The sequence below is a fragment of the Rhamphochromis sp. 'chilingali' genome, assembly GCF_963969265.1.
Source record: "Rhamphochromis sp. 'chilingali' genome assembly, chromosome: 12".
NCBI lineage: Eukaryota > Metazoa > Chordata > Actinopteri > Cichliformes > Cichlidae > Rhamphochromis > Rhamphochromis sp. 'chilingali'.
In genome coordinates, this window is record NC_137939.1 from 22,222,681 (window position 1) to 22,231,613 (window position 8,933).

Genomic DNA, 8,933 nt, shown 5'->3' on the forward strand with positions numbered 1-8,933 from the left:
GGAATAATAATAATGCAATATAGAGTTATTTAAAACTATGTTTCTAACTCTCCGTGTTTTTTACTGACAACATGTAGGTGGACACGGAATTATAGACCAGAATTCTAAATTTCATGTTACTTTGGACCTCTGACCTTTTATTCAAGGTCAAACATTCCTAAAATCTATTTTATCTTTAAAACCATTTTTATAATTCTAATACATTTGTTTGTATTGGCAACATTTATGAAATTATACTAGTATATAGGGATTCTAAATGTCACATTATAGTTTGCATCCAAATATCATGTCACATTTGATCTTTGAGCTGACTTTTACATTTCATCTTTGCTTCTTTCAAGTGGACACCAAAATGTGTTGTCTCTTTAAAGAAAATAAGAAGAGACAGCTCTCAAGAAGAAGAAGAATATTTTTAAAAATAAAAGAAAGAGAATTAGCTGCCCAGTAAGGTAAACATTTACTGCAGTATAACAAGCTCAAGTTATATTCATGTCCAATCATTTACATATCGTTACTTATTATCCATTACCTAGCCCTGCATAATGATTATGTAATCAAAGTAAACATTTGTCATGCTGCTCTTTCTGATTTTTCCTGCACCACAAACATCTCCAAGTATGCTTAAAAAGAACAAGAAAAACAAATATATATATATATATATATATATATATATATATATATATATATATATATATATATATATATATATATATATATATATATATATATATATATATATATATATATATACTGTTAACTCCTAAAAGTAAATAGTGCCTCAAATGTGGGCTGCTTTAGCAGAGGATTATGCTCTAAGTGCTTCCTGTTAAATTTAGTTTTGAAAGTGCTTCATGCCATAATATGCTATGCAAAAAGGATAAAGCTTCAACTTACTCAGTGATCTCCTAATCTTGACTTAACTGAGTGCTTTGCTGTAATTTGTTTACTTTTCACTGTAGAAAAAAAGCTGTTGATAATAACTTATATAAAAGCCTTATTGTTATATTGAAGGAAAGCAATGATAAGCCACTGAGCAGATTATTGTGAGAATAGAAAATATTAAGGAGAAAACAAGTGCATAAATATAGATATTATTTACTACAATGTAAAAAATAATGCACCGCACTGCATAGGATTAAAAATGCATTTACACTCCATTATGGTAACAGGTCCATAATTGGCTAGGCAAGGACACAATATTTGAAGTTTTGCCTCTGTGCACCACCACAGTGGATTTACCGGTAAATAAAAAAAGTAATAATCAACATGTGATTAAAGTGCAGACTTTCAGCTTTAATTCGTGAGATTTTACAAAAAATACATTTCATACATAGTTCCTGAATTTAAGAGGTTCAAAAATAACTGGACATTTAAACTGAAAAGGTGTTTCACGATCACATGAGGCCTGTCCCCATGTTATTTCATGACAACTGAAGCAGGCATAATATATGAAATTGTTTCCAAGTGTTGAATTTGCATTGTATAGCTTTTAATTAGGTAGGCCATCAGACTAAAAGTAGCTAAGTTTATGAGCAGCTAATGCAACAGTCGGGTGTATTAATTAAAAGAAAGCCAATTTTGTAACACCAAAAGGCCTGAAAAACCACAGAAGACAACTAAAATGCACGATGACAGAATTATTTCCTTGGTTAAGAAAAGCAGCTTCATAGCATCTAACTAAGTCAAAAACACCGTCAAGGACGTAGATGTATCATCATGTCAAGGTCTACAATCAAGACCTTACACTCAGAAACATCTAAAAGAGCCTGCACAGGTATAAATAAAAAAAATATCTTTGGACAGATGAAATCAAGGTTAACTTGTACTAGATTAGCAGGAAGAGAAACATATGGAGCTCGTGCTCGGAGCTCATGATTTGAAACATACTGCGTTATCTGTTCAACATGGTGAAAGGCGATGTTATAGCGTGGGTACGTAGGTCACTGATGTTTATTGATGATGTGACTGCTGACAGAAGTGTACAGGGCTATGCTCTCTGCTCAGACTCAGACAAATGCTTCAAAACCGATCCGACAGATGTCAATGCAAATCACTAATGAGTCAAAAAATACTGCAAAAGCAACCCAGGAGTTTCTTAAGGCAAAAAAACCCCATCAAGATAAAACTTAATGCAGAGAGACCTCCAAAAAAAAAAGAGAAAAAAGCAGCACTTTAAGGCAGCTGCTGTTCTTACAAGTTCTAAAAACAATCCTCAAAATTGTGTCTGTCCAGTTAATTTTGAGCTTCTGAAAATAGCTTTATTTATTAAACATTTTTATTATTATTATTATTTATTAAACATTTAAACATCTTTAATCCACCTAAGAAAAGAAAGTCTGCACTTCAATCACATATTGATGTTTTGATTCAAAATCCACTGAGGCGTTTACTTTGTCCAGCAAATTATGGACCTAACTGTATAATCTCAAAAGTGGAGCCACATACTAATATTATACTAATAAATACTGACCTATTAGTGTCATGTTGGCCCTTTTGCTGGCCTTGTTAACTGCTATTGCCCTGATGCCAGATAAAATGGCATTTTACCTATGCAGTGGCTGACCTTTAGCTGTTGTGATTTTGGCTGCATAGACTATCATTATAGTTGTTATGGAGTTGAAAGGCTTTAAAATAGTTCAGTTATTTTGTATAGGAGGTGTAAATGACAGCAAAAATAAAATAAACACACAAAAATATAATGACAGCAACTATCAGCTCATTAAACATTTTTATCATCCCAGAATTTCACGTTTAAAGTGCCTAAGAAGATATCTATTGTACTTGCTGTCTTGGTAGTGATATGTTTTCAGTTTCACTGTTATGTTTATTGTGTTAACAATAAACATAACTAACATAATATGAAGCACATATTATTAATGTACAAAAGCTGCTGAATAAAATATGAGCTGAAAACTCAAATCCAGAAGACTTGCAAGTGTTCACTGACAGAGAATGTCTCTAACAAAACCTCTTCTGCTTTTACTAGAGTCTGTGTTTTTAATTATTATCACCCACAACACTCTCCTCTATGTTTCTCCCTCATTTCATTTGCTCTTTTTCGTCCGTTCTGCACTGTAGTTGTAATGTAGTAACAGGGATCAAATGACAGGAAGTATGAGTGTGATGCAGCACAATGCAACAGGGCAGTAAGAACGTCTTTGCTTTGAACATGCTTTTTTTTTGGTTGTGTTTCCATGTGTTAACGTTATATGGCAAAAAAGTGTGTTGACACTTTCACATTATGCTTATATGTTATTGCTTTTCGGAATACAATTAAGAGCTTGGATGTACCACTGGAATTGCAACTACAGTAATGGGAGGATTTTTCATGAAGTTTTGAAGCCTGGCTGCTGGGATTAGCTCTTATTAATCCATGAGAACATTTGTGAGGTTGGCCAGTCTTGTTGTGTGATACGGGGTTGCTCACAGTCTGTGTTCAAATTAATTAGAGCAGTGTTTGATTGGGGTTTATGTCAAGCCTCTGTGGAAGCAGGTCCAGTTGCTCAACAAACAAACTGACTTGGTTTAGTGTGTCGTGCTGAAACAGCCTTTCCCAGCACTTAAAACAAAGTTGGACACTATTTGAAACATATTGGATTATTTTCCATTCATTGTGTGGATGCTTTAAGCATCCACACTATTGAGTTCCTGTTTCTCTTTATTCTTTATTATTGTGTGGATGCTTTAAGCATCCACACTATTGAGTTCCTGTTTCTCTTTATTCTTTATAGTGTGGATGCTTTAAGCATCTACACTATTGAGTTCCTGTTTCTCTTTATTCTTTTTTGTGTGGATGCTTTAAGCATCCACACTATTGAGTTCCTCTTGGGACTTCCGTACTCCACAATTTTCAGCCGATTTTCACCGTTCAAATTTTAAAATATTCTGCTATTTCTGCTAATTCCTGCTATGTCTTTTGGTATTTTTCACTATTATACTTTTTAAAATATTAAGCTTAATTTGTCCCATTGAAATGAATGGGAAATTTCTGCAATTCTGCTAAAATTTGCTTGTTTCTGAAACTTAACTACTTCCTCATATTTTCACGTAGAACAACCATTCAAACTTTAAAATGTTCTCAAATTATTGGGCTATTCAGGTATGATTCAGCTTTTTCAAATCTTTTACCGTTTTACCTTTATGCCTCTTAAAGTTTTCAGTTGCAAAATTGTGATTTTTCACAAAATACATGCGTTGTTATGGTTGCTATGCACTTGGCTTCCAGTCTGCCACTGAAGGTTTTGCAGTCTTCTCTTCATGTCCGAACAACTTCTTGCTACTTGCTCAATCTTCACTCAACTTCCACAAATTATACATCAAAACGTAGGTATTTTTGCTGGGTTTCCGAAAATGTCACTATCATTGTTGTGGGATTTATAGAATTTTGGCAAATCTCCTCAGACCAACACAAAGTCGCAAAACTCTCCATAGAAAGTCAATGGAGAGCTTGTTCAAAATCACCGCTTGATTTCTGTAATGAGAGGCATATTCGAATCGTCATATCTCCTTAACGAAGCAAAGTTAAGACATAAGGCTTGTCCCAGTATATCTTCAGACACTCCTGACGCTCACAATTCAAGAATTATTTTCTCACCTATTACCGTTCTGAAATGAGTTAGACTTGTTTGAGGGTAGGAAATTCGTCCTTCGCTCAGATTTCTTCAGATTTCAAACTCTGGAAATGAACCACTTTTTTCTCTCGTCATATCTTTTTAATGGATTTCCACAGAGACCTGAAAATTTCCATGATTGTTCACCAAAGCCTGCTGTCTCTTACGGTGAAAGAATGATATTGATACTCCAAATAGATTTAGAGTTAGAAAGCGTTGTTTGAGGGCAAGTCAAGGCAGTTTTTGCTTTGCTCTACTCAGTTATGGTGCATTAGAAGTCAATTATCTTTAATAATTCATATTTTAATGATAAATTGTCAACACTTTAAGATTCCCCCATCTCTTCTGAACAAAACGGTGTAAGAATGACCGTTCTAGCCCCTACGGTTAGGAAATTATGGTCATTTGTTTGAGGGGAGTCGTCATTATGAGAAATAGACTGCAAAAATCCTGTGTCTCTCTGTGCTGCATGCACCTGTTTTGGCGGGAAAAAGTGCACAGGCTCTCTGATTGGTGGATTCAAATTCAGCAGCTCCAAGGCTGCTTGACTGAGCTAGAAACTTACTTCTGTGTGTGTGTGTGTGTGTGTGTGTGTGTGTGTGTGTGTGTGTGTGTGTGTGTGTGTGTGTGTGTGTGTGTGAGAGAGAGAGAGAGAGAGAGAGAGAGAGGAAGCCTTTTTATGGGATGATCTCATTGTAAGATTCAAATTCAATATATTTAGACTGGTTGACTGAATTGGATCTTGTGTGTGTCTCTCTCTGTGCATGTGTGTTTCCATATGTGTCCATATTTGTGATTGTGTGGCTGTTATATTTTTTTTGCCAATTTTTTTCATTTAACAAGTATATTTGAGGGACCCTTAGCATGTTCAGCATTTTTTCAGCTGTCCATTTTGCTTTTCCAATTTTTCTGTTTAAGTTATTACTATTGTGCTAAATCATACTATTTCTGCTATTTTATAAGATTTGTGCTAAATATAGTATTTCTGTCAAATTATAGTATTTGTGCTAAAACATAGTATTGATTTAAAATTACAATATTCATAGTTCATCACAGTGTCTCTGGTAAATCACAGTATTTCTGCTCTGTTGTACTATTTTTCTAAATCATAGTGTTTCTGTAATGCTTAAGTATTTTTGGCTAAATATATTCTTTCTGTTATCTTATACTATTTCTCCTAAATTCTTGTATTTTTGAGAAGTTATCATGTTTCTGGTAAGTTACAATATTTCTGCTAAGTTCTGCTATGCTATTGTATTTCTGCCAAGTATTATGTTTCCTCTAAGATATTGCAGTTCTGCTAAGTTATTCCATTTTAGCAAAGTTCCTTTGCTTCTGCAAAGTTTTTACAATTTCTGCAACTTTTCAGCTTTTTCAGCTAGTTTTTGCATACAGCTTCAGCTTTAAAGCATCCACACTGCATTTTCGCAGGAAATGCAAATCTTTCTAGTTATTATTGTGTGGATGCTTTAAGCATCCACACTATTGAGTTCCTTCTTGGTGTTTCCGTACACTTTTCGCCGTGGATCTACTTCCACAATTTTTGTGTTATTTTCACCGTTCAAATTTTAAACTATTCTGCTATTTCTGTTAATGATGGCTATATCTTTTGGTATTTTTCACTATTATACTTTTTAAAATATTAAGCTTTTTTCCTTTAATTTGAAATGAATGGGAAACTTCTGCAATTCTGCTAAAATTTGCTTGTTTTTGAAACTTAACTACTTCCTCATATTTTCACGTAGAACAACCATTCAAACTTTAAAATGTTCTCAAATTATTGGGCTATTCAGGTATAAATCAGCTTTTTCAAAGCTTTTACCGTTTTACTTTTATTCCTCTTAAAGTTTTGAGTTGCCAAATTGTGATTTTTCACAAAATACATGCGTTGTTATGGTTGCTATACTCTTGGCTTCCAGTGTGCCACTGAAGGTTTTGCAGTTTTCTCTTCATGTCCGAACAACTTCTTGCTACTTGCTCAATTTTCACTCAACTTCCACAAATTATACATCAAAATGTAGGTATTTTTGCTGGCTTTCAGGAAATGTCACTATCATTGTTGTGGGACTTATAGGATCTTTGCAAATCTCCTCAGACCAACACAAAGTCGGAAAACTCTCCATAGAAAGTCAATGGAGAGTTTGTTCAAAATCACCGCTTGATTTCTGTAATGAGAGGCATATTCGAATCGTCATATCTCCTTAACGAAACAAAGTTAAGACATGAGGCTTGTCCCAGTATATCTTCAGACACTCCTGACGCTCACAATTCAAGAATTTCTTTCTCACCTATTACCGTTCTGAAATGAGTTAGACTTGTTTGAGGGTAGGAAATTTGTCCTTCGCTCAGATTTCAAACTCTGGAAATGAACCACTTTTTTCTCTTGTCATAACTTTTTGTTGGATTTCCACAGAGACCTGAAAATTTCCATGACTGTTCACCAAAGCCTGCTGTCTCTTACGGTGAAAGAATGATATTGATACTCCAAATAGATTTAGAGTTAGAAAGCGTTGTTTGAGGGCAAGTCAAGGCAGTTTTTGCTTCGCCTCTACTCAGTTATGGTGCATTACAAGTCAAATATCTTTAATAATTCAGATTTTAATGATAAATTGTCAACACTGGAAGATTCCCCCATCTCTTCTGAACAAAATGGTCTAAGAATGACCGTTCTAGCCTCTACGGTTAGGAAATTACGGCCATTTGTTTGAGGGGAGTCCGCACTACGAGAAATAGACTGCAAAAATCAGCTGTCCATTTTGCTTTTCCAATTTTTCTGTTTAAGTTATTACTAGTTCTGCTATTTTATAAGATTTGTGCTAAATATAGTATTTCTGCCAAATATAGTATTTCTGATTAATTATAGTTTTTCTACCAAATCATAGTACAGTATTTTTGCTTTTTAAAGGATTTTTATGGGATATTTATATTGCTTAATATAGTATTTGTGCTTTTTATAAGATTTGTGCTTAATATAGTATTTGTGCTTTTTATAGGATTTGTGCTTAATATAGTATTTCTTCTTTTTATAATATTTGTGCTAAAACATAGTATTTCTACTAAATGTAGTATTTATGCTTAATCATACTATTTGTGCTTTTTATAGGATTTGTGCTTAATATAGTATTTCTGCTTTTTATAAGATTTGTGCTTAATATAGTATTTCTACTAAATGTAGTATTTATGCTTAATCATAGTATTTCTGCTTTTTATAGGATTTGTGCTTAATATAGTATTTCTGCTTTTTATAAGAATTGTGCTTAATATAGTATTTCTGCTAAATGTAGTATTTATGCTTAATCATACTATTTCTGCTTTTCATAGGATTTGTGCTTAATATAGTATTTCTGCTAAATTTAGTATTTCTGATTAATTATAGTTTTTCTACTAAATCATAGTACAGTATTTCTGCTTTTTATGGGATTTGTGCTAAAACAAAGTATTTCTACTAAATGTAGTATTTATGCTTAATCATAGTATTTCTGCTTTTTATAGGATTTGTGCTTAATATAGTATTTCTGCTTTTTATAAGAATTGTGCTTAATATAGTATTTCTGCTAAATGTAGTATTTATGCTTAATCATACTATTTCTGCTTTTCATAGGATTTTTGCTTAATATAGTATTTCTGCTAAATTTAGTATTTCTGATTAATTATAGTTTTTCTACTAAATCATAGTACAGTATTTCTGCTTTTTATGGGATTTGTGCTAAAACAAAGTATTTCTACTAAATGTAGTATTTATGCTTAATCATACCATTTCTGCTTTTTATAGGATTTGTGCTTAATATAGTAATTCTGCTAAATTATAGTATTTCTGCCAAATTATAATATTTTTGCTAAAACATAGTCTTAATTTAAAATTACAATATTCATAGTTCATCACAGTGTCTCTGGTAAATCACAATATTTCTGCTCTGTTGTACTATTTTTCTAAATCATAGTGTTTCTGTAATGTTTAAGTATTTTTGGCTAAATATATTCTTTCTGTTATCTTATACTATTTCTCCTAAATTCTTGTGTTTTTGAGAAGTTATCATGTTTCTGGTAAGTTACAATATTTCTGCTAAATTCTGCTATGCTATTGTATTTCTGCCAAGTATTATGTTTCCTCTAAGATATTGCAGTTCTGCTAAGTTATTCCATTTTAGCAAACTTCTTTTGCTTCTGCAAAGTTTTTACAATTTCTGCAACTTTTCAGCTTTTTCAGCTACTTTTTGCATACAGCTTCAGCTTTAAGCATCCACACTGCATTTTCGCAGGAAATGCAAATTTTTCTAGTTTTAACTAAAAGACCAAAAATAAAAGACAAAGCAAAAAAGCAGA